The sequence below is a fragment of the Chiloscyllium punctatum genome, chromosome 14 (assembly GCF_047496795.1).
Source record: "Chiloscyllium punctatum isolate Juve2018m chromosome 14, sChiPun1.3, whole genome shotgun sequence".
Taxonomy (NCBI): Eukaryota; Metazoa; Chordata; class Chondrichthyes; order Orectolobiformes; family Hemiscylliidae; genus Chiloscyllium; species Chiloscyllium punctatum.
The window spans coordinates 30608327-30635205 of NC_092752.1; the positions used below are offsets into that span (position 1 = coordinate 30608327).

The 26879-nt window shown below is 41.4% G+C and overlaps 1 long non-coding RNA gene across 2 annotated transcripts in view; it reads right to left on the reverse strand.

Annotated features, from left to right (window-relative positions):
• Positions 1-26655, reverse strand: part of LOC140485703 (uncharacterized) — a 68062-nt gene extending 41407 nt beyond the window's left edge. For both annotated transcript variants that reach the window (XR_011962412.1, XR_011962411.1), the window contains exons 1-2: positions 26578-26655; positions 13673-13912 (exon numbers count right to left, since the gene is read on the reverse strand). This is a non-coding gene — a long non-coding RNA (uncharacterized lncRNA). The remainder of the gene's footprint in view (positions 1-13672; positions 13913-26577) is intronic.
• Between the last annotated feature and the right edge of the window lie 224 nt (positions 26656-26879).

Sequence of the window (26879 nt, forward strand, 5' to 3'; positions counted from 1 at the left end):
TTGCTATTGATAATTTGAAGAAGCAAAAAGAATTTAGGATTTAGAGTAAGAGAAACATCAATTCCTTGTCTATCAGAATTATTAAAAATGTTCTCTTAAATCTACTTTCACGTTTAAAGATTCTACCACTGGTGAGACTCAACTACTGATGCTGGAATTGCAAGCTCAGGCATACTAAGGGCCTTCTGGCTTCCCACAAACCCGGCCTTCTTGTGGAAACCCAGAACTGGGACCCAACCAGCATGGTGAGAAGACCCAACAACACGGTGACCTGACATCAGAGGCCCTACCAGACTGACTGCAAAACGCTCCGGAGTGCTCATGAATGAGATGAGTGCCCAGGACTCCATTGGACATCTACTTATCTTGATGACCCTCGGAACTCTCAAGAGCGTGATTTGTGCACAGGACCCCATTGGGAACACACACTTACCTCTCAGAGCAGCAGATTTCCTTCATAGACATCCAGGATTGACTAAGAGAAGCCATCCAACCAAGAAATGTGGGGGATATGCTGGACTTCAGGTGAGACTAGAACTTTGGGATTTCGAGTCCCCCAAGTATAGTCCTGGTAAGCATCCAAGCCATTGAGAACAAAAAGGATGAACTTAAAGCTGGACTCAAAAGGAATTGAGAGAATGCTCTGTGCTCTGTCCTACAGAGACATGGCTCACTCCTGCTATATCTGACTGTACCTTACAATCTTAGGGCTTCTCAGTTCACTGAAAGGACCCCCCAGTGTCCTTGGGCAATGTAAGGGGCAGTGGGGTCTGCCTCCTAATCAACATCCTGGTGCTCAGATGTGGTGACCCTAGCGTGTTACTGCTCCCTGGACCTAGGATATCTTACAGTAAAGTGCCATCCCTACTACCTGCTGAATAAGTTTAACCTCTATCCACCCTGATAATAGTTTCCATCCCATTCCATGCAGAAGTGAAAAGTGCACCTGACGAAGTGTACAACACTGCAAACAGTCTTGAGACAGAACACCCCAAGGCCTAGTCCATCATATCCGGTGACTTCAACCAGACCAACCTCAAGAACTTACTGCCAAAGTACCACCAACACATGTCCTGTCCAACCAGAGGCCCAAATGTCCTTCACCATTGCAATACAACAATCAAAGATACTTACTGCTCCAGCCCCCATCCGCATTTTGTAAAATCACAATGTTGTGCTCTTCCTCCCAGAAATTGAAACATGAGAACCCAGTGGAGAAAGTAATACAATGTTGCAATGAGCCAACAAAAAAGCTTCAATTGGACTGCTTACAGTCAGTGGACTGGTCCATATTCAAGAACTCAGCAACCAACTTAAACTACTGTTAGAGACTTCATTAGTAAGTGCGTAGAAGACTGCATGCCATCTGAATACTCCCCAACCAGAAAGCATGGATGAACCAGGAGATACACTCCCTACTGAAATCCAGGTCTGATCCATACACGTGGGGCAAACCTACCTTATACAGGAAATCCATGTACGAACTTTGTAAGGCCATCAAAGACTCCAAGAGGCAATACCAAACTAAGCTTCAGACCCAGACCAATGACACGGACATTGGTTGTTTATGACAAGGCTTACACGACTAATGGGCTACAAAGAGAAGTTGAGTAGAAATCATGGGCAACAGTACATCCCAATCCGACAAGCTCAATTCATTCTCTGCTTTCTTTGAACAGAATCTCAGTGAAACAATGTCACCTACCCTCAGATACACCTGCACCTATGGTCACTGCTGTAGACATTGGATTGGTCTTCATGAGATGAACCCATGAAAAGTGATTGGCCTGGATGGAGTGTAGACCAGCTCAGATCCTGTGTAGACCAGCTGGTGGGAGTATTCGCAGATATCTTTAACCTCTCCTTACTATGATCTGAACACCCTACCTGCTTCAAGAAGACCACCATTATTCTACTGCCAAAGAAAAATCATGCAGTGTGCCTCAATGACTAACGCCCAGTGCACCTGACCTCCATAATTGTGAAGTGCTTTGAGAGATTAGTCATGGCTCATGTCAAGTCCAGCCCACCAAATTGCCTGATATTTTGCAATTAACCTCCCAACACAACAGGTCCACAGCAGGTACTATCTCCCTGGCCCTACAACATCCTTGGAATAGCTGAATAACAAGGATACCTAAGTCAGCCTTCTACTTATTGACTACAGCTCTGCCTACAACACCATAATTCCAAAAACACCTCATCTCTAAATTCTAAGACATAGGTCTTGGCTCCCCCCTCTGTAACTGGATCCTTGCCTTCCTGACCCATAGACCACAATCAGCAATGACAGGGGATAACACATCCCCCACCATAATCCTCAATACCGGTGCCTACAAGGCTGCTTAGTCTGCCCCCTACTGTAGGCTTTGTAAACTCACAATTGTGTAGCCAAATTTTGACCCAACTCCATTTACAGGTTTGCTGACAACTCCACTGTTGTTGGTCGGATCTGAAACAATGATGAGACAGAATACCAGGAAAAGATTGAGTTCTTTGCAGCATGGTATAACGATAACAAGCTCTTCATCAACAACAAAAAAAACAAAGGATCTGTCATTGACTTCAGGAAGTGAAGTGGTGGGCACGGACCTGTCTCCATCAATGATACTGAAGTGGAGATGGTTGAGCGTGTCAATTTCCAGGAGTGATGATCACCAACAATCTCTCCTGGTCTTCTCACATCAACACAATGGGGTTAAAGCACAACAGCATCTCTACTTCCTCCAGAGGCTAAAGAAATTTGGCATGTCCAAAAGTATTCTTACCAAATTTTAATGATGCATTATCGAAAGCATCCTATGTGGATGCGTCACAGTGTGGTATGGCACCTGGTCTTCCCAAGACTGTAAGAAACTACAGAGAGTCATGAGCACGCCCAGTCCATCATGCAAACCATATACTTCCCGCTGCATTGGAAAAGCAATGAACAAAATCAAAGACCCCTCCAACCCTGGTTATACTCTCTTCCACCATTCTCCAACAGGCAGAAGATATAAAAGTTGGAATACATGTATGAATAGATTCAAGAACAAGCTTCTTCCTCACTGTTATCAGACTTTTGAACAGACCTCTCACATATTAATTCTGATCTCTCTCTCTCTCTCTGCACCTTATCTGCAGTTGTAACACTGTATTGGCATGCAAAACAAAACTTCTCACTGCATGTTGGTAGATGTGACACCTATAAATCAATAAAGTATTATTATCCCATGAATTATCCCAAACAGCAGAGCATTTTAATTATGCAGTATTAGACAGCGGATGTATGTCTACAGTATGTGGAATAGACTAGCTAAACTGCAATCTAGACTGAGTAATAAGGATTTGGACAAAATTAAGGAATTTAAGAGTTCCACAAGTTTTAAAATTGAGAATACAAACTAAAATCTTTGAGAAGAGTGGTAATCTTTGTAAAATATCTTAAATGAATTATTTTATTAGCATGGATGTAGTTTCCTTTGAAATATTGTTGTGATTAAGTAGGCAGTTAATGGAGAAAACACAGATGAAACTGGTTATAGAAAACAATGAAGCCAGTGAATCTGAAGTCAGTGGTGGGGAAGCTACTGGAGAAGATAATGAGAGACAGGATTTATTCACATTTGGAAGCAAATGGACTTGTTAGAGATAGGCAGCATGGGTTCGTGCAGGGAAGATCATATCTCACCAAGTTGATTGAACTTTTTGAGAAAGTGACAAGAATGATTGATGAGGGAAGGGTAGTAGATATCGTCTACATGGACTTTAGTAAGGCATTTGATTAGATACCACATGACAGGCTGGTACAGAAGGATCTGGGTGACCTAACTAGATGGATAAAAAACCTGGCTTGGTCATAGAAGACCGAGAGTAGCAGTGGAAGAGTGTTTTACAGAACGGAGATCAGTAACTAGTAGTGTTCCGTAGGAATCAGTGCTGGGACCTTTGTTGTTTGTAATATATATAGATATAAATGATCAGGAGGAAAATGTAGGTGATCTAATTAGTAAGTTTGTGGTTAACACCAAAATTGGCAGTGTTGTAGATAGTGAGGAGGATTGTCAAAGGATACAGTGGGATACAGATAAATTGCAGATTTAGGCAGAGAAATGACAAATGGGGTTTGATCTGGACAAATGGGTGACTTCAACTTTCCCAATATTGATTGAACCTCCTTAGTGCAGATGATTTGGATGGAGCCGTTTTTGTCAGGTGTGTTCAGCAGGGTTTCCTTACTCAGTATGTAGACAGACCGATGAGGGAAGAGGCCATTTTGGATTTGATGCTCAGCAATGAATCAGGACAGGTGTCAGATCGCACGGTGAGAGAACACATTGGTGACAGTGACCACAACTATCTCACATTTACCATAGCCATGAAGAGAGGGAAAGGAGCAGTTACCATGGAAAAATATTTAATTGGGAAAAAGGAAATTATGATGCTAACAGACAGGAGTTGGGAATTACAGATTGGGAGCAATTATGCCACAGAAAGGATACAACAGACATGTGGAGACAATTTAAGGAGCAGTTGTTGCAAGTGATGCTTAAATTTGTTCTTCTGAGATTGGCAAAAAGGGGTAAGATTAAATAGTGTTGGATGACAAGAACAGAGGAGCTTCTCATCAAAAGGAAGAAAGCAGCTTACGTAAGGTGGAGGAAGCAAGGATCTAGTACAGCTCTAGAGGATTACAGGCTTGCTGGGAAGGAGCTCAAAAATGGACTGAGGAGAGCCAGGAGGGGCACAAAAAAGGCTTAGCAAGAAGGATTAGGAAGAACTCAAAGGCATTTTACCCATATGTGAGGAATAAGAGAATGATCAGAGAGAAGACAGGGCCAATCAGGAATAGCATAGGGAACTTGTGCATGGAGTCTGAGCAGATAGGGAAGCCCAAAATGAGTTTTTTGCTTCAGTTTTCACTAAGAAAAGGGACCTTGTTGTGAATGAGAACTTCGAGGAGCGGGAAAACAGGCTTGAACAAATCGAGATTGAGGAAATTGATGTGCAGGAAAGTTTGGCAAACATTAAGATTGATAAGTCCCCAGGGCCAGATTTATCTTGGGTTGCTCCAGGAAGCAAGAAAGGAGGTTGCTAAGCCACTGGTGAAAATCTTTGCTTCCTCATTCTCCACAGAAGTCGTATCAGAGGATTGGAGGGAAGCGAATGTTGATCCTCTTTTCAAGAAGGGAATGGGGAAATCCCTGGCAATCACAGACCAGTCAGTCTCATATCTGTGGTCAGCAAGGTTTTACAAAGAATTCTGAGGGATATGATTTATGACTATTTGGAAAAGCATAGCATGATTAAAGGCAGTCAGCATGGTTTTGTGAGGAGCTGTGCTCTTCCAGCACCACTAATCCAGTATTTGGTTTTCAGCATCTGCAGTCATTGTTTTTACCTTGATGGTTTTGTGAGGGACAGATCATGTGTCACAAATCTTATTGAGTTCTTTGAGGTGTCGAGACAGGTTGACGAAGGTCAAGCAGTGGATATGGTGTACATGGATTTCAGCAAGGCATTTGATAAAGTTCCACATGGTAGGTTGATTCATAAAGTCAGGAGATACGGAATACAGGGAGATTTGGCTGTCTAGATTCAGAATTGGTTGGTTGACAGAAGGCAGAGAGTGGTTGTAGATGGAAAGTATTCTTCCTGGAGATCAATGGTGAGTGGCATTCTCCAGGGTTCTGTTGTTGGGCCTCTGCTCTTTGTAGTTTTTATAAATGACTTGGATGAGGAGGTTGAGGGGTGGGTTAGTAAATTTGCAGATGACACAAAGGTTGGAGGTACCGTTGATAGTATCGGGATGCTTTGAAGAGGGTGCAGAGAAGGTTTATCGTGATATTGCCTGGTCTGAATGGTTTTAAATATGAGATGTTGAATAAACTTGGATTGTTTTCACTTGAAAGACAGGCTGAGAGATGACTGGATAGAGGTCTAAAAAATTATGAGAGCTATTGATAGGATGGATAGTCAGAAGCTTTTTCCCGGGGGGAAAGGTCAACTACAAGTGACACAAGTTCAAGGTGAGGTGGCAAGGTTTAGGGGAGAGGGTCATGGGTTAGGGGAGAGGGTTAACAACACAGAGGGTCATGGGTGGCTGGGAGACACTGCCAGTGGAGGTGGTGGAACCACGCACATTAGTAATGTTTAAGGCATATCTTGATTGACACATAAATGTGAGGCAAATAGAGAGATAGTTACTGTGCATGGGCAATAAGTGGTGGGGCTAAATAAGCATTAGTAATCAGCGCAGGCTTGGTAGGATTAAGAGCCTGCTCCTGTGTTGTATTGTATTATGTTAGGAAAATCTATGAATTTGTAACTCACACAATTGGGACACTGCTGTATCCTTTTAGTGGAACATAACCTCTCCACTAAAAAATTAAACATGTACTATTTCCTTTGGGGGGGGGGGGAAGAATTTTAGATGACAAAGAGTCAGCCGTGTTAAAATTACATAGGAAATTTGTCTAGCTATCCTTAAAGGTTAAAAGAAAACAAGGGGTGGAGTGTATGATAAATCCATAGTAGAGATGTGATAATGTGAGATTTTGCAAGAAGTACCCAAAGACATCATCATAGTTTATAGTAAGTCTGTCCTTAGCAAGAGATTTCAATGGGATACTGATTATGGCTGTAAACCTTTTCTGTGGTTTGCCATCTTGCTGTGGTGGAGAGGCTTGAGTGTTCCATTGATCCTAACAGTGATACCATTAGGAGTTCTCAACTCCTAGCAGAGCCACACATGACAGTAAGGTTGAAGGGAGAAAGCAAAGTCCAAAACAAGTCCTCAATGGCAATTCAGGTGGAAGATATTTGTATATCATGTGATAATGTTGGGTGCAACAGTAAATGAAGGCTGCAACAATAGAGAGGTCCCGGTCTTTGAAGTTTCCTTGCCACCAGAACTGGATCCACCTCTGTCAAGGACCATGAGTCTGCTGATGTGCAACAGCATTCCTATGTTAAAAGATTCCCTGCACAAGATATCTACCTAGAGGAATTCAACCTGCCTACACAGACTACACAAGCCCTGCGGTGATCAGCAAGAGGCAATAGGGACAACATTGTGAGATCTGGAAGTCTCTAGGTCCAGACTGGCATGTAGGTGATGAAGTTTGACTCAGTTATAGAGTCATAGAGATGTACAGCATGGAAACAGATCCTTCGGTCCAACCTGTCCATGCCGACCAGATATCCCAACCCAATCTAGTCCCACCTGCCAGCACCCAGCCCATATCCCTCCAAACCCTTCCTATTCATGTACCCATCCAAATGCCTCTTAAATGTTGCAATTCTACTAGCCTCCACCACATTTTCTGGCAGCTCATTCCATACATGTACCACCCTCTGCGTGAAAAGGTTGCCCCTTAGGTCTCTTTTATATCTTTCCCCTCTCACCCTAAACCTATGCCCTCTAGTTCTGGACTCCCCGACCCCAGGGAAAAGACTTTGCCTATTTATCCTATCCATGCCCCTCATAATTTTGCAAACCTCTATAAAGTCACCCCTCAGCTTCCGAAGGTCCAGGGAAAACAGCCCCAGCCTGTTCAGCTTCTCCCTGTAGCTCAGATCCTCCAACCCTGGCAACATCCTTATAAATCCTTTCTGTACCCTTTCAAGTTTCACAACATCTTTCCGATAGGAAGGAGACCAGAATTGCACGCAATATTCCAACAGTGGCCTAAGCAATGTCCTGTACAGCCGCAACATGACCTCCCAACTCCTGTACTCAATACTCTGACCAATAAAGGAAAGCATACCAAACGCCTTCTTCACTATCCTATCTACCTGCGACTCCACTTTCAAGGAGCTATGAACCTGCATTCCAAGGTCTCGCTGTTCAGCAACACTCCCTAGGACCTTACCATTAAGTGTATAAGCCCTGCTAAGATTTGCTTTCCCAAAATGCAGCACCTCGCATTGATCTGAATTAAACTCCGTCTGCCACTTCTCATTGGCCCATCTGGTCTAGATCTTGTTGTAATCTGAGGTAACCCTCTTCGCTGGAGATCAGAGCCGAAAATGTGTTGCTGGAAAAGCGCAGCAGGTCAGGCAGCATCCAAGGAGCAGGAGAGTTGACATTTCGGGCATGAGCCCTTCTTCAGGTTCATTCCTGAAGAAGGGCTCATGCCTGAAACGTCGATTCTCCTGCTCCTTGGATGCTGCCTGACCTGCTGCGCTTTTCCAGCAACACATTTTCAGCTCTAACCCTCTTCGCTGTCCACTACACCTCCAATTTTGGTATCATCTGCAAACTTACTAACTGTACCTCTTATGCTCGCATCCAAATCATTTATGTAATGACAAAAAGTAGAGGACCCAGCACCGAGATCCTTGTGGCACTCCACTGGTCACAGGCCTCCAGTCTGAAAAACAACCCTCCACCACCACCCTCTGTCTTCTACCTTTGAGCCAGTTCTGTATCCAAATGGCTAGTTCTCCCTGTATTCCATGAGATCTAACCTTGCAAATCAGTCTCCCATGGGGAACCTTGTCAAACGCCTTACTGAAGCCCATATAGATCACATTTGTTTTGTTCTTGGAAAAGGAAGAGGACAGCATCTTGGCAGCTTTCTTGATGACTAAGCAGGCTTCTTCAGACATCTTAATACTGATACTGCTGCCCAGCAGAAGACTTGAAAAGTAGGCAAATGGCAGTTGAGGGAAGAAAATGGTGATTACACCTTCTGAAGAGGAAAATCTGAGGATCAACCTAGGACACATGGAATTGGATTTACGATCAAAAGCTCATCAACTGACACTCAGAGCTCCCTATTGACATCAACGGTTGCTTTGTGATTCTCCATCTTTAACTCGCCACGAACCAAAAGGCAATAGTTGTGAGTGCCTAAACCCCAACTCTTGATGCCACAGATGAATCTAAAGAAAGCTTCTATTCCAGCCAGGACACTAGACTCACCAGTATTCCGAAGGAAGATAATATTATTCTCCTTGAATACTTCAACAGCAGTGTTGGAAAAGGTGCCCAACTCTAGAAAGGAACTATCAGAAAGGAAAGACTTGGAAATTGCAAGGGATTCTCCTACTTATCAAATATGCAGAACAACAACTGGTCATCAACAACATACAGTTCCACCAAAAAGACAAGTTCAAGGCTTCGAGGAGACATCCATAATCAAAGCACTGGCACATTATCAATTACATATTGTTCGATCCTGAGACCAAAAGGACACCCTCATTACCTGGGCAGATGACTGCTGGATAAACGATTGGATCATTTGCTCCTCAAGGTCCATCAAATGCCACCAGAACAACTGAACATGAAGCTACAGTTTAGACAAAAGCTCAATGTTAAGCAGTTTCAAGGACCAAACAAACTAGGAATCTTCCAACAGTGTCTCCACCAAAATCACCAAAGAACTAATTTTAATGAGTTGGAAAGAGCTGAAGACAGCCATCATGTCATGTTGTGAATAAATCATCAAGACCGGAAAACACTAAGATTGTGTCGACGAGAATGACCATCCAAGATATCATTAGCTAGAAGAGAAAAGTTCTGTGCTTGGCAAAACAATATCCTCAGGGAGGCAAAGAAGAGACCTCATCAAACAACAAAGATGGAGTTACCAAAGAAGAACTAGGAAAATGAAGAACTAATGGTGGATTGAGAAATCTAAGAAGCTGCAACTCCTTGCGGACAAGCACAAGCCCCAAGGTTTCTTCAGTGCCACCAACACCCTGGCCTCAAAGTGGTGTCGAGTAAGGATGGCATTCTTTTGAGAGAGAAAGGAACATTAGTCTTGGATAGAGAGAACACGCCTCAAAGAACTCCTAAACCACAATACAATCGTCGATGAGGACATATTTGAGGAAATCCCCCAACTCTCCATCAAAGATGATCATAGATTCTTACCTAATGTCACAGAAGTTGAAGCCTCCATTTGACACAAAGACTGGAGACATTGCAAGAGTACACAGGATTCCAGAGGAAACTTTCAAACTTGGAGGAGCTGAGCTTACCTATCATCACTGTTCCTGGAAATCTGGGACAAAGAAGAAATCTCTACCAATCCCCAGGATGCTGCTATTGCCACCATCTTCAAGAAAGAAAACAAAGTGCACTATGGGAATTGCTGAGGAATCTCTGTACTCACTATGACTATAAACTAATCTGCCTCTCCCAGTTATTGACCCCTCTACTAATGGGAAAAGTCTCCCAGTATTTACAATTTCTATGACCCTCAGAACTTTGTACACCTCAATTGGATTCCCCCTCAGCCTTCTGTCCTCAAAGGAAAACAGCACCAGCTATCTTGACACTCTCCTAGCTGAATCACTCCAGTCCAGTCCAGGTGTTTGAGTGCAAACTATTGGTTGGTCAAATTCCGCTTTAATTAATTTCTCTGCTTTGTGGAACTCTGAGGTCCATGGGCAACAGTAGCTTCTGGAAACTGAATTCAAAGTGTCAGCACCCTCTGTTGAATGTGGAATCTCTGAGTGGTTTTCAGGCAAAATGCTGGCATCAATATTCCTTCTTATGCTACTATAAGGACTGTTCATTAGTCTATGGTGGAGGATGGACTATGAATATGTCTCTATGTTTGGTGGCAAGAACAGGAAGGCAGATTACGACCTCAATGGAATCCATTTAGGTAAAGGGGCAGTACAGAGAGATCTGGGTGTTCTTCTACACCAGTCAATGAAGGCAAGCATGCAGGTACAGCAGGTAGTGAAGAAGGCTAATAGCATGCTGGCCTTCATAACAAGAGAAATTGAATATAGAAGCAAAGAGGTGCTTCTGCAGCTGTACAGGGCCCTGGTGAGATCACACCTGGAGTACTGTGTGCAGTTCTGGTCTCCAAATTTGAGGAAAGACATTCTGGCTATTGAGGGAGTGCAGCGTAGGTTCACGAGGTCAATTCCTGGAATGGCGGGATTACCTTACACTGAAAGACTGAAGCGACTGGGCTTGTATACCCTTGGGTTTAGAAGACTGAGAGAGGACCTGATTGAGACATATAAGATTATGAAAGGATTGGACACTCTGGCAGTAGGAAACATGTTTCCGCTGATGGGTGAGTGCCGAACCAGAGGACACAGCTTAAAATTACGGGGTAGACCATTTAGGACAGAGATGAGGAGAAACTTCCTCACCCAGAGAGTGGTGGCTATGTGGAATGCTCTGCCCCAGAGGGCAGTGGAGGCCCAGTCTCTGGATTCATTTAAGAAAGAGTTGGATAGAGCTCTCAAAGATAGTGGAATCAAGGGTTATGGAGATAAAGCAGGAAGAGGATACTGATTTGGAATGATCAGCCATGATCATATTGAATGGCGGTGCAGGCTCGAAGGGCTGAAAGGCCTACTCCTGCACCTATTGTCTATTGTCTATTGTCTATGTCTTTCTTTCACAAGATGCAGTTTATTATGCAACATAATTATATATAGGTGGTCAAACAGCTTAGTTTTAAAATTTTCATTTGCCTTCATCTGTAATCCAAACTCACATGCTTGTTTCAAATTTCTTTAATTTTAAATCTTGCTTTATCTTGAGTAACATTGACTTCCATTTCTGTAACCAAAGTGCAAGTTACATCTTATGCAATATTTTTGAACTTTTAGGACCAATGCCCAAAATTCATTCTTGTTAGCAAGCTCTTGATGCTTTGTAAACTGGAGGGAGCCCTTTACTTGGCAAGTATCACAATAATCATTATAAGCGATGGATGAATAGAAATTTAGCTAATCAAATATATAACACCGTAAGACCATTAGACAAAGGAGCAGAAATTAGGCCATTCAGCCCATCGAGTCTGCTCCACCATTCAATCATGGCTGATAAGTTCATCAGTCCCGCCTTGTCCCCATAACCTTTGATCCCCTTAACAGTCCAGGAACGTATCCATCTCTGTCTTAAGAATACTCAATGTCCTGGCCTCCACAGGCTGCCGTGGCAATGAATTCTACACAATTGTCTCCTCATCTCCCTCAAAAAATCTTCCCTTTACTCTAAGGCTATGCCTTTGGTACCTGGTCCCTCCAGCTAATGGAAACATCTTCCAACATTCACTCTATTTAGGCCTTTCAGTATTCTGTAAGTTTCGGTTAGATCCTCCCTCATTTTTTAAAACCCCATTGAGGAATGTAGACTGCTCAAACATTCCTCATTTGTTAAGCCTAAATGATATGCCTGATATGATTTCTATGCCTTCTCAAACTGATATTTTAAAAACTATCAAACTGTGACCCAAGCTATAAATTTTGAAATTTAGCATAGCAAAGACAGAAAGTCAATTTATGTTAACAAATAAGCTCAGTCTTCAAATTTAGAGTATAAAGAACAACAAACAATTGTGTATCTTTCTCAAAACTTAATGGAAAATTATAATCACATAACTGAATTCCCACTCCCCTGAATAATGTGGGCAATGGTGAGAAAGTTGGGAAAATACAGTTAAAAATGATAAAACAGAATTTGACATTGTGAAAAGAAATTCAGATTTTCCCATTAAAGGTTAAACAGCAAGTTCAGAATCTCACTAATGAGGAACATATATCCATTTTCCCATGTATTTCCATCTCGTGAATAGCCCAATTCACCCCTATTCTCCTTTGCTGAGAAACTAGATGGTGCCAATTCCTGACATGAAAGTGGGCGGCACGGTGGCACAGTGGTTAGCACTGCTGCCTCACAGCGCCGGAGACCCGGGTTCAATTCCCGCCTCAGGCGACTGACTGTGTGGAGTTTGCATGTTCTCCCCGTGTCTGCGTGGGTTTCCTCCGGGTGCTCCGGTTTCCTCCCACAGTCCAAAGATGTGCAGGTCAGGTGAATTGGCTATGCTAAATTGCCCGTAGTGTCAGGTAAGGGGTAGATGTAGGGGTATGGGTGGGTACGCTTCGGCGGGGCGGTGTGGACTTGTTGGGCTGAAGGGCCTGTTTCCACACTGTAAGTAATCTAATCTAATCTAATCAAAGCCATAAGCGGGCAGCTGCTTCTCAGGCCTTCATCCAACTTTGTCTTCATGACAATGTCCCTGCATGCTCCATGAACACTGACTTCCTCCATCTTTCGTCCACACAGATCAGTACAACCACACCTTCAGCCTCCGACAGCTCTTGGACCAACTCACATTCCACTTCAGCCCTTCAAGCTCAGGAACATTTACGAATTGCATGCTTCTGCCAAGTTGCCTTGCTCACAGGTACACACATGTATCTCATGCATTAACATATGATTGTTAACTTATTTTATTGACATTCACTCACTTTGCATCAACTTGAAACCAGCTTCTTTGGCTTGTAACGTTTTTCAGCCCATTGATTCTTCAGTGCTGAGTTACAGGCTTGCATTGTTTTACAGTACAGGCTGAGGAGACAGGTCATAGTTTAGAGCACTGAACAGCCAAGTCCTGTTGCTGTATGGCACCATGCCACGTCAGTGTCAAACCTTCAGCATGTGTCAGCGACTTACATGGCAAATGCATTGCATATGCTTCAACCAAATGTCCATGTGTGAAAGTCCTTTTTGCAAAAGGAACATTCTTGTGATCGAACTGGAACTTGCTTTTGTTTGTGTGTTTTGCTTTGCTCCACATGTTGGGCAGTCACTCATAGAATCAAAAGATTTGAACTCTCTTTGTTTTGATTTGTTATGTAATTTGAATTAGAGTTAGAATTAATTTATTTTCAAATAAGTACAGTGAAAATTGTACAAGTCACTACTTACATTGACATCTTATGTACAAAGATCCCTAGGTACAGCTTCTTCATGTAGCCCTGAGGCAATATTGCATCTCATACGATGTGTCTTCCATTCTGAAGGTGGTGGATAGCGTGCCAATCAAGCATGCTGCTTTGTCCTGGATGGTGTAAAGCTGCTTGAGTGTTGTTGGAGCTGTGTTCATTCAGGCAACTGGAGAGTATTCCATCACTATCCCGACTTGTACCTGTAGATCTTGGACATGTGCTGTGGAGAGAGAAGGTGAGTTACTTGCCACAGAGTTCCTAGCCTTTGACCTGCCCTTGGACCCACAGCGTCTACATAGCTAGTCTATTTCAATTTCTGGTCCATCCTGTCCCATAGCATGATGACAATGGGGATTCATCATGTGAATGCCATTAAATATCACATATAGATGGTTAGATTTTTTTTAATCAAAGTGGTCTTTACCTGGCACTTCTGAGGAACAAATGGTACATGTTACTTATCAACTCAAGCTTGGATATTTGCTGCAGTTACAACTTAATTGGGGAAGCTTGTCAATCACAAAATATTTTAAATCCCAATTAGACTACAAAGACTACTAATTTGTCCAACTGACTGTTGTTCAGGACAAAAGCAATTCATACCAAATTTAGTCAGTCGCAGAAAAATAACACGATGTATTGTAACACAACTTTAACAAAAATAAAAATATTTCTAATCTATGACTTTGTTGTTTAACTGCACCTCTGCAAAAATCAAAACTTAGATATACTCATTCACGATTAAAACAGGCTAACAATTTAATGCAGATAATTTGAGTGGAGAAGGAATATAGAGTTACATGCTATAATAGTGATGATATCATGAGCATGTCTCTTAAACGTTTACTGCTCACTAGCTATGAGGCACGATTCAATCCCCCTTTTTGCCAAAGACAAAATGTTGTACTAAACAGGCAAACATGACTGTACATGGATAAATGTTGTCAATAATTATATAAACTGATAAAACGAGTTTACAAAGTTAATAATTTAAATTTCAGTATAACATTTGTATGTTGACATCTCTGGTCATTGTACACCCTTTTGGGGATGTACATGTTCTGTTTGGATGTTCTTGGTTGTCACCAGAGTTTTCTTGCTACTTGATGCTGTCACGCATCATTGACAAAGTTTTCTCCCTCTTTCTCTCTGTATTTGATTGGCATGTTGTAAATTGGTCTGAGTTGGCTTCTGTTCCTTTTACAAGGTATCACCATTAATAATGATTTTGTACAATATGGGCTGGTTGCATAATCTGGAAAACATTTCTAGAATTCAAGTATTCTTGTTTGGACTTAGGACCTACACTTCTTGCCCAGTGCACAGTTGTGGTGGTTCTCAAACAGCTTGCTGGCCATGTATTTCTTTCATTCTTCAATATCTTTTGGGGAGGCAATGGCCTGTTGGTATTATTGCTGGATTGTTAATCCAGACTCCCAGGTAATGTCCTGGGGACCGGGGTTTGAATCCCACCACGGCAGATGGTGGAATTTGAATTCAATAAAATAAATTCAGGAATTAAGGGTCTAATGATGACCACAAAACCATTGTCAATTGTTGGAAAACCCCATCTAGTTCTTGAATGGCCTTTAGGGAGGGAAACTGCCATCTTTACCTGGTCTGGCCTACATGTGACTTCAGATCCACAGCAATGTGGTTAAATCTTAACTACCCTCTGGGCAATTAGGGATGGGTAATAAATGACATCCACATCCAATGAATGAATAAAGAAAAAGAAATATGTTCTGTTCCTCAGGATGTTTGAACAGTTCTTTCCGTGTATAATTTGTGCTGGAATACCTATACATTTCCATTCATGATGCATGAAACTGCAGCAATACAATGTGGGAAATTTGCATTGTTGCTTAACATTTGGTGGTCATTGATTTGGTACTAAATGCCATATATTCTGCTGGACTGTTTGAGTAATGATAATGAGGTAACAATGTCTTATGGGCTGCTCCCCACGTCACACATTTTGAACTGCTTTGCCAGTGAACTGCAGTACATTGTTAGACTCTATTCATTTTATTAAGCTTAATAAAGTTGAAATTATGGTCAGCTTGTGTTAGCGATGGTTGTATTAATTGTGTTACTAACTTATTGAACAATGGGAAATTTGGGGAAATAATCTGACATAGTGATGCAATCTTTCCTGTGCACTTTGAATAAGTATGTTGCTATTTTTTCCCAAAGAGAGGATTGAATATTGTATAGATGTAAAGGCTCCCTCCACTTCTGGTGTTGATACATTGAAATGTGTCACATGCATTCATGAGTGCACAGATTCACGTTAACCTTTTTGTGCATTCAATACCCATACATCCCTGGTGTGATGTTGCCCTCATATTCTGGCACAATATTTTCTCTATTAGGTCTAACTTGCCTTTAGGAATGACTTGTCATGATAGACAGTATAAAGTTAATTTCTGTATTGCCAAAAAAATTAATAAACCCTCTCAGGTACTTTCTTAAATCTTTCAAGTTATCCTGGGGCTTTGCAACACTTGTTGCTGTTCATCATGCAAATGTTCTAATTATAACTTTTCAGACTGGCTCTGGCCAAACTGTTACAGATCTACTTCAAGAATGTCTTCAACTTTAGCTGGTTTGATTGAGTCATGTATGACTGTACCACAATGGTTGTGGTTAGAATCTTATGAATTGTGACTATACTAAAACTGGTGCATACTAAAAGTCCTACCACAGCTGGACCATTGGGCTGCAAGGGAGACATTGGCTTCAGAAGTTGCCTAGGGATTCCTCAATATTGACTCCAGACACCATAAAGTCAAATGATGCCAAGACAAACATGAGCAAGGAAACCTCCTGTTGATTTTTTTTATTCATTCATGGGATGTGGATGTCACTAGCCAGGCCAGTATTTATTGCCTATCCCTAATTGCCCAGAATTCACCTCTATGTTGATGAGGAAACTGGGGCAAGAGCACAAAATGTACGCTGGATGAGGGATTTCAATGATCATCACTAAGAGTGGCTCGACAGCAGCACTTCTAATCAAGCTGGTTGAGCCTTAAAGGACATAGCTGCAAGACCGGGTCAGTGGTGGATGGTGAGGGAATCAACAAGAAGTAAAAGCATACTTGACCTTGTCCTCATTAATCTTCCTGCCAGAAATGCATACGTTCAAGACAATATTGTTAAGAATGACCACTGTATAGGCCTTGTGGAGACAAAGTCCTGCATTCATGTTGAAAATACCTTATATCATGTCCAGTGGCACTATCAATGTGTTAAATGGAACAGACGTTAAACAGATCTGACACCTCAAGGTAGGGCATCCATGAGGTATCGTGGGTCATCAGCATTAGAATCATATTTGAACACAAGAGCAACCTCATGACCTGACACTTTCCCCACTCTTGTATTGTTGATCTCTTTAAGATAATAAAATGATTCACAAAGATCTCTATTATTCCAACTCACAGCATTTTATTTCCTTACAAAAAAAGCCTCAATCCACTCAGTCCTCCTTAGTGATAGTTATGGAGTCTTAATTTTGATATCATAAACTGTGAATTCTTGTAATTCTTTGTACTGTTTCTGATGCATGTAAATCATTTTACTATAGCAAGAGCAAAGTCATGCAAAATATACCAAATACTGTCTGAACAAGGTTCTCGACCAGTCACATGCTTTTCAAATTAATTCCTCCAGAAATGCATCTCAGTGTTTCTATTGTTTTTTATGGTATTGCTGAGGTACTTCTACTTTTATTAATTTTTTTGTGTTATTTGAACTTCCAGATCCCGTTGTTCTCGATCCCATTTAGAACCTTGTAATCCAAGCAGCAGATGGCCTCCTTATTTCTCCTATTCAATTGTATCACCTCATACTTTATTGAAATTCATTTTTATCCAGTCTATAAGTTATTTTGATGTCTTCCTATTTTATTTTTGTCTTTCTGGTAATTACAGCGTCTTAGTTTTTGATATTTTCCACAACCTTTTTATCAAGAATCTGATATGTATCTGATAATATATTTGGAAGAGAGTTAAGGTGAGAGTCATTAGCTTGGGCCAGCGTCTTTTAAATGAAACAAAAACAGGGACTTTCTTCTCCTGGGGAATGTTATTGTAGGGATAATGTGATACATTCATGGTTCTAATTTGCTCACATCTGTGCAAGCATTGAATAGAAAATAGATATAAATTACATTTGCGACTTAGTCAAAAACAAGCTTCTTCTGACAGGCTAAAATCTTTGTAATGCAAAGATGTAATGCACCATTTTTCACATCTGGGTTGAGAACATTTGAAGGCTGCTAATATTACAGCAATGTGGTTTACCTAGAAACAAACACAGCAAAGAACCTCAGTGTATGGTGGTAAAGACAAAAGCTGTTGGGGGAAATATAATGAACATTAGGACCATGGTGTACATGTGCATATAGATTTGAAGAATTTATGCTAGTCTTGCTGTTTTGGAACTCAATGTTTCTGCTAATGCCTCTTTTAATCATACATGGTTAACAGGCATTCAGCAGATGGAAGGAATCATCAATCGAGTCTTGTGTCAGTTAGTAGCTTGCTTCTGAGTGACAAGTTTCTGGGTTCAAGTCCCACTTGGGGTCTCAGCACAAAAATCTAAGTTGACATCCCAGTGGAATACTTCATTGTCAGAGGTGCTGTTTTTGGATAAGATGTTAAACCAAGTCTCCACCTGCCTGTTTGGATGTAAAAGATCCCGGTGTATAGTTTTGAAGATGGTCTGGAGAGTTATGGTTTTCTGGCCAATATTTGTGGACATTGGGCCACTGGAAAATGACACTGGAGAAGTAGTAGTGGGGAACAAGGAAATGGCTGAGGAACTGAATAATTACTTTGCATTAGTTTTCATGATGGAAGACATGAGTAATATCCCAAAAATTCAAGGGAGTGAGGGGGCAGAGCTGAGTATGGTGGCCATCATCAAGGAGAAGGTGCTAGAAAAACTGAATGGCCTGAAGGCGGATAAATCACCTGGACCAGATGGACTACAGTCCAAAGTTCTAAGGGAGATAGCTGACGTGATCTTTCAGGAATTGCTAGAATCAGGAAAGGTCCCAGAGTGCTGGAATATCGCTAACATAACACTCCTGTTTAAAAATGGAGTAAGGTAAAAGATAGAACATTACAAACTGATTAGCCTTACCTCAGTCGTGGGTAAGATCCTGGAATCCATTATGAATATGAAATTTCTGAATACTCGGAAGTATATGGTAAAACAGGGCAAAGTCAGACTATGTTTCATCAAGGGGAGATCACGCCAGACAAATCTGCTCGAATTCTTTGAGGAAGTAACAAGCAGGTTAACCAAGGAAAGCCAATGGATGTTATCTACCTGGTCTTCAAGAAGGTCTTTGACATGGTAGTGCACAGGAGGCTACTGAGTAAGATAAGGGAATATGCTGTCACAGGCAAGATGCTAACATGGATAGAAGCTTGGCTGTCTGGCAGAAAACAGAGAGTAGGGATAAAAGGGTCTTTCTCAGGATGGCAGCCAGTGACAAGTGGTGTATCGCAAGGCTCAGTGTTGGGACTACACATTTTCACTTTATACACTAACAATCTAGAGGAAGTAACTGAGAGCATTCTGCTAAGTTTGGAAATGATACAAAGACAGGTAGAGGGATAGATAGCATTGAGGAGGTGGGGAGGCTGCAGAAGGATTTGGACAGGTTAGGAGAGTGGGCAAAGAATTGGCAGATGGAGTACAATGTGAAAAAGTGTGAGGTCATGCACTTTGGTCGGAAAAATCGAGGTGTGGACTATTTTCTAAATGGGGAGAAAATTCAGAAGTCTGAAGTGAAAGAGACTTGGGAGTTCCAGTCCAGGATTCTCTCAAGGTAAACTTGCAGGTTAAGTCAGTAGTTAGGAAGGCAAATACAATGATAGTATTTATTTTGATAGGACTTGAATATAAAAACAGGGATGTACTTCTGAGGCTTTATAAGGGTCTAGTCAGATCATATTTGGAGTATTGTGGGCAGCTTTGGGCCCCAAATCTCAGGAAGGATGTACTGGCCCAGGAGTGTGTTCGGAGGAGGTTCATGAGAATGGTCCTAGGAATGAAAAGCTTAACACATGAGGAACGTTTAAGGACTCTGGGACTCAATGGACTTTAGAAGGATGAGGGGGATCTAATTAAAACATACAGAATACTAAATGACTTGGACAGAATTGATGTTGTGAAGATATTTGCATTGGAGAGACTAGGACCCGAAGACATAGCTTTAAAGTAAAGGGAGCACCTTTTCGAATGGAGATAAGGAGAAAGTTCTTCAGCCAGTGGTGGTAAATCTGTGGAACTCATTGCCACAGAAGGCTGTGGAGGCCGGGTCATTGAGTATATTTAAGACTAAGGTAGATAGGTTCTTGAGTATCAAGGGCATCAAGCAGAAGAATGGGGCTAAGAAATGTATCAGCCATGATTGAATGGCAGGACAGACTGGGCTAATTGGCCTAATTTCTGCTCCTATGTCTTATGGAGTTACTTATTCCTCATTGAATTAAAAGAAGACCATCTGCTTATTTCTTTTTGTGTGAGTTTGCTGAAGTGACAGTGGCTGTTGCACTTTTTTTTCACATTACAACACTTTGTAAAGTATTTTATTGGCTAATGCACTTTGGTGATTGAAAAAGCACTTTATAAAATTATGATTTGGAGATGCTGGTGTTGGACTGGGGTGTACAAAGTTAAAAATCACACAGTGACTACCACCTGATGAAGGAGCGACGCTCCGAAAGCTAGTGTGCTTCTAATTAAACCTGTTGGACTATAACCTGGTGTTGTGTGATTTTTAACTATATGAAATTAAGTCATTCAAGTTAGCGACTGATTGGTTTCTGTGGCTATTGGTGTGAAATGGTTTCTAGAATTCTTTGTCATTGTTTAGTTCTACAGAGAACAATATGGTGCATGTCTAAGGTCTTGGTCCTCAAGGATTCTGTGTAAGTCAGTTGTTCCCAGACATGGACAGAACTTTTGCCTGAAGTATCAAAAGTAACCCATCCCTGCCAATTCCAGCTGCCTTCGAGCCCATTTGGTCAGGCATTAATTGGGCAGGGACGAGACTTTCAGCCACATCTGGGAAGATCTCTGGGTAATCCAAGATGGAGGATGGGAAAAATTTCTGGCTGGAAGAGCTGCTCCTTTTTTTGAGGTATTTTAGGTGCTGGAGGTGATTTCCTCGAATTCCAGGAGCAGCAATCATTGTTTTATATGCTGTTGCATTGTTTTGGAACTTTGAAAAAAAAAATTAAACAACAGCAGTTTTAAAAGGGAGAAGAACAGACAAAGGAAGCATATGGTGAGGACAGTGCAGGAGAGAGAGAGAGAGAACCTGCACAGTTACTGCCTTTGCGGTTTTTGAATTCATGTGTCGATAGATATCGGAGTGCATCTGGGAAAATTAACAAACAGTGAATTTCACAATTAATCTTGGAGGAACGGTTTAGGTGAAGTTCACAACACAGAATCAGATAAGTTAATTGTTGTTTTAAGTCTGTCCAAGAGAAAGGCTGTAGTAGTGAGTACAGTGGGTTCTTTCTTGATTATGTGTTTTTGGAGATAAGTCTCTTGATTTTGAGATAGCTTTGGCAAATAAAATTAAGGAGAATCCAAAGGGTTTTTACAAATATATTAAGGACAAAAGGGTAACTAAGGAGAGAATAGGACCCCCTCAAAGATCAGCAAGGTGGTTTTTGTGTGGAACCACAGAAAATAGGGGAGATACTAAATGAATATTTTGCATCAGTATTTACTGTGGAAAGGATATGGAAGAGATTGACTGTAGGGAAATAGATGGTGACATCTTGCAAAATGTCCATATTACAGAGGAGGAAGTGCTGGATGTCTTGAAACAGTTAAAGGTGGATAAATCCACAGGACCTGATCAGGTGTACCCAAGAACTCTGTGGAAAGCTGGAGAAGTGATTGCTGGTCCTCTTGCTGAGATATTTCTATCATTGATAGTCACAGGTGAGGTGCCGGAAGACTGGAGGTTGGCAAACGTGGTGCCACTGTTTAAGAAGGGCGGTAAAGACAAGCCTGGGAACGAGAGACCAGTGAGTCTGACCTCAGTGGTGAGCAAGTTGTTTGAGGGAATCCTGAGGGACAGGATGTGCATGTATTTGGAAAGGCAAGGACTGATTAGAGATAGTCAACATGGCTTCGTGCGTGGGAAATCATGTCTCACAAACTTGATTGAGTTTTTTGAAGAAGTAACAAAGAAGATTGATGAGGTCAGAGCAGTAGATGTGATCTATCTGGACTTCAATAAGGCATTCGACAAGGTTCCCCATGGGAGACTGATTAGCAAGGTTAGATCTCATGGAATACAGGGAGAACTAGCTATTTGGATACAGAACAACTCAAAGGTAGAAGACATAGGGTTGTGGTGGAGGGTTTGTTTTTCAGACTGGAGGCCTGTGACCAGTGGAGTGCCACAAGGATCTCGGTGCTGGGTCCTCTACATTTTGTCATTTACATAAATGATTTGGATGCGAGCATAAGAGGTACAGTTAATAAGTTTGCAGATGACACCAAAATTGGAGGTGTAGTTGACAGTGAAGAGGGTTCCCTCAGATTTGAACAGGATCTGGACCAGATGGGCCAATGGGCTGAGAAGTGGCAGATGGAGTTTAATTCTGGTAAATGCGAAGTGCTGCATTTTGGGAAAGCAAATCTTAGCAGGACTTATACACTTAATGGTAAGGTCCTAGGGAGTGTTGCTGAACAAAGAGACCTTGGAGTGCAGGTTCATAGCTCCTTGAAAGTGGAGTCGCAGGTAGATAGGATAGTGAAGAAGGCGTTTTGTGTGCTTTCCTTTATTGGTCAGAGTATTGAGTACAGTAGTTGGGAGTTCATGTTGCGGCTGTACGGGACATTGGTTAGGCCACTGTTGGAATATTGCGTGCAATTCTGGTCTCCTTCCTATCAGAAAGATGTTGTGAAACTTGAAAGGGTTCAGAAAAGATTTACAAGGATGTTGCCAGGGTTAGAGGATTTGAGCTATAGGGAGAGGCTGAACAGGCTGGGGCTGTTTTCCCTGGAGCGTTGGAGGCTGAGGGATGACCTTATAGAGGTTTACAAAATTATGAGGGGCATGGATAGGATAAATAGACAAAGTCTTTTCCCTGGGGTGGGGGAGTCCAGAACTAGAGGGCATAGGTTTAGGGTGAGAGGGGAAAGATATAAAAAAGACCTAAGGGGCAACTTTTCCACGCAGAGGGTGATACATGTATGGAATGAGCTGCCAGAGAATGTGGTGGAGGCTGGTACAATTGCAACATTTAAGAGGCATTTGGATGGGTATATGAATAGGAAGGGTTTGGAGGGATATGGGCAGGGTGCTGGCAGGTGGGACTAGATTGAGTTGAGATATCTGGTTGGCATGGACAGGTTGGACTGAAGGGTCTGTTTCCATGCTGTACATCTCTATGACTCTTTGTCACATTTTGAGAGCTGCCTGCTAACTGGATAGTTGGCAGGTCTGTGATTGTAGAAGCACCAAGTTTGAGCAGTAACCACTCCTTAGAGCTCAGCCTGTCTCTGAAGAAGAGCAGCCAATCGAGTCCAGACTAGAGGTCAATGGCAGGGCTAGGTTTAAGAGATTGGAATTTGGAAGGAACAACAGAGTTATGACTTGGAGGTGGTGGAAACAGAATTGGGGGTTGGAGCTGGAGGGAATTGCCTTTTATGGGAACAAGGAAGTTCTGAAGGAAGTACTCCCACTTTGCCGAATATCAGTCTACATTGCTGGTATCTACTTATCACAGACTTCCACCATGCATAAACCAATCTGGCCAGCTGGAGATTCTTGGGTATGTGAAATGAGAAGTGTGCACTGGTCGATGTAATGTGAGGAAAGTCAGAGGTACATATTTAAATTACATCCCTCTGTCTTTTGCTAGACATCAGCTTGCCTAAGGGAAATGGGAATATGTCAGCGATCATGATGTAATATGTTTGGTTGATATGGCTGCTTATGGTTCAATAGCTGACAATGCTTGCAAGCTGTGAAATGTGTGTGTGAGGCATTCAGTCATTTCAAGTGTACGAGGGTAAGTTGAGGCTATGAATGCTAAATTTGTATCCTTATTTATCAACAACAAAAACAGAAATTGCTGGAGAAACTCAGCGAGTCTGGCAATATCTGTGGGGAGAGATCAGAATCCCATTTCAAGACCAGGGACTCTACATTTATAGAGATTGTTAGTAGCTGTGTGATTGCAGTATGATGCATTAAACAAATGTTGTGTTGTTTAACGTGTGACACTTGCAACTGCTAATATGTCGGTTGGTGGGATGTGGCATTTGAAAATGCATCTGCTAACCTTAATCACATGTGATGTGATTGAATCTTTTGGTCAACCGACATTCAGTCTTTTGCTCTACACTTCTGGCATTGACTGACATAATGATCTGATCTTATTACTTGTTTCATAGAATCATAGAATCTCTACAGTGTAGAAGCAGGCCATTTGGCCCATCGACTCCACAACAACCCTCTGAAGAGTATCCCAACCAGACCTCTACCTATCCCTGTGCTCTGCATTTCCCATGGCTAATCCACCTAGCCTACACATCTCTGGACACTATGGAGCAATGTAATATGGCCAATCTATGTAACCTGCACATCTTTGGAGCATGGGAAGAAACCAGAGGACCTGGAAGAAACCCATGCAGACATGGGGAGACTGTACTAAGTCCACACAGGCACCCAAGGCTGGAATCAAACCTGGGTCCCTGGTGCTGTGAGACAGCAGTGTTAACCACCGAGCCATCGTGCTGCCCTCTGGAGCTCATCAGCCAGGCAGTTTTACCTGGTAAAGCAAATATTCAGATCTCCTGGGGCTGAAGCTTTCTGAGAGTTTGTCTTGAAAGCTCCTTTTGGACAAAGCACATCTCTCCTCCATTGCGCGTCCATTTTGTTTTTGAAGTGAAATTGAGTTCCTCAATGACTTCTACTGTCTACTTTCAATCGAATACATTTTCTTTAAAAGGTATAGGCTGGCTTTATGCAATGGTAGGTAACTGTAAGTGGTAACTCTAACTCTACCATAATTTTGGCACTCCTGCTAAAGTGCATAGCAAACAATAGTACATTTTGTATTGGCATCACATTTCACATTTGTTGAAGCATGCGCCTGTCAAGAACTAAACAAAAATCCTGCATTGCAATTGCCATACTATTTTTGGTCTGTCAAATCTAATCCCTTCAAATGTTTCCCCTACAGTACTTTGGATTAATTGCACATGGAAAACAATTTCAAAACTTGTAACCAGGTTTGAATTTTATAAAAAAAATGTAGCTCTGCTTTATGAAGTTGAATTTTCTTTTCTCCTTACTGGTAGAATAATTTGCTAAAAATAAGTTTCTTATGTAAAATTCCTCAGCAAGAATGTAATGTTTTGGTGTTTTGCTTCAATTTTCACAACTGGTCTTAGACAATTTGAGGGTTGAGTAAATTAAGGCAGAGTCAGATACAAAAGAAAGAGTAGTACATTAAGAATGTGATTTTCACAGGGGTAGAACTATGTGCAGAGTACTCAAGATCAGTATAAGGACTTGATTATTTGTTTTGGAAATATTTAGTATTGGATGTTTTGATGACAAATGCAAACAGACAAGCCCTTTAAGAACAATGTCTAATGCATATTAAACTCTTCATAAGGGATCTACCTTTAAATAGTGAATCAATACCAGCTAAGAATCATAAATGTTTATGTTACAAAAGGACACCATTTGACTCCTTGCATTTGTGCCAACCAAAAAAAAAGCTATCCAGCATATAGATACTTGAGTAAAAGTTGATCTCATATAAAAGTCAATCCTCAATTTTGATTTAAAAATTCTGGAATTTTCCACATATCTTGTGTAAAAGTCAACCCTAGTTCTTCACAGATAACATATCACCATTTGTGAGTCAAGGTATTATTCTGTACATAAACGTTAATGAGGGAATGATTTTTTTGTGCTATTATGCGATTTGATGTACAATTCACACCAATTCAGCAGGAAAATGTCAGGTGACAACCAACCTCGTGAAGTACAATCCTATACCTTGTTGAGGTTTTGAAATTTCTTCATCATTTTGGTAAAAATTCCCTCCAGAAAAACTAAAAATATACAGCAATGTTTAAACTGAAAGTTATTGAAGTTGCAGAGAAGACAAATAACGGTGTAGCAGCAAGAGAATTTTGTGTTCTGGAGAAACTTTTGAGAGACTGGAGAAAGGTATCAAAGCAATTTCAGCTAATGCTAAAACGAAGGTGTGCCAACAGAGGTAAACTGAGCAATTGGAGTAATAGTTGCTGAGAGTGTACTTGAAAATGGAAAATGTGTTAGTCGTGAAGCCATCTGAATCCATGCATGAAATGTATCAAAGGATGGAATTTTGGATTTTAAGGCAAGTACTGGATAGTGCACAAGGTTCATGAAAAGGCATGACTTAGTACTTCGGCAGAGAACTAAGATTGCACAAAAGTTGCCTGCTGAACTCGGAGATAAGATATTACTGCTTGTACCAGTTTGTAATCAGAAGTCAGCAGAAGGAAGGGTACGAGTTATCAAGCATTGGAAACATGGACAAAACATCTACTATTCTTGACATATGGTTTATTTATCGGCTATACTTTGCAAAGTACAATTGCATTCTTTACCTGCCGGCGGAGTAAAATTAACCAGCCCTTGCAGAAAAGAATATACATACAATGATCCTATATTAGATTACCTAGTAACACATTTACAAGAAATTAGAAACACTTTCACTTTCTGGCATAGATGTCTGTCTCCAAAATTGTTCCATTGGAAGTAAACATTTTCATTAAAAAAAATTATTCTTAAAATTGTGTAAGTATGTAAACATTTCACATTACCTTTGTGCTGGGAAATGACAAGCACACTGCAATGTTTTGTCTGTCCCTGCTGGGTATGCTTAAGAGGCTGAATACCAGTTCAGTGCAAGTGTCTGGCAGAACAAGAAGAACCACATTCAGCTGTCACATCTGTAAAGAATAAATTGCTGTGTCCTGTGACTTACTGGCAGTCATTTGATCATTTCCCACCATGCATGTCATAGTTAATCAACACAAATATAATGTTTTGGTTCTTTGCCATATCAACTCTCAATTCTATAGTTATTAGCATTCAATGCACTCACTGGCATGTCTTTTTATAT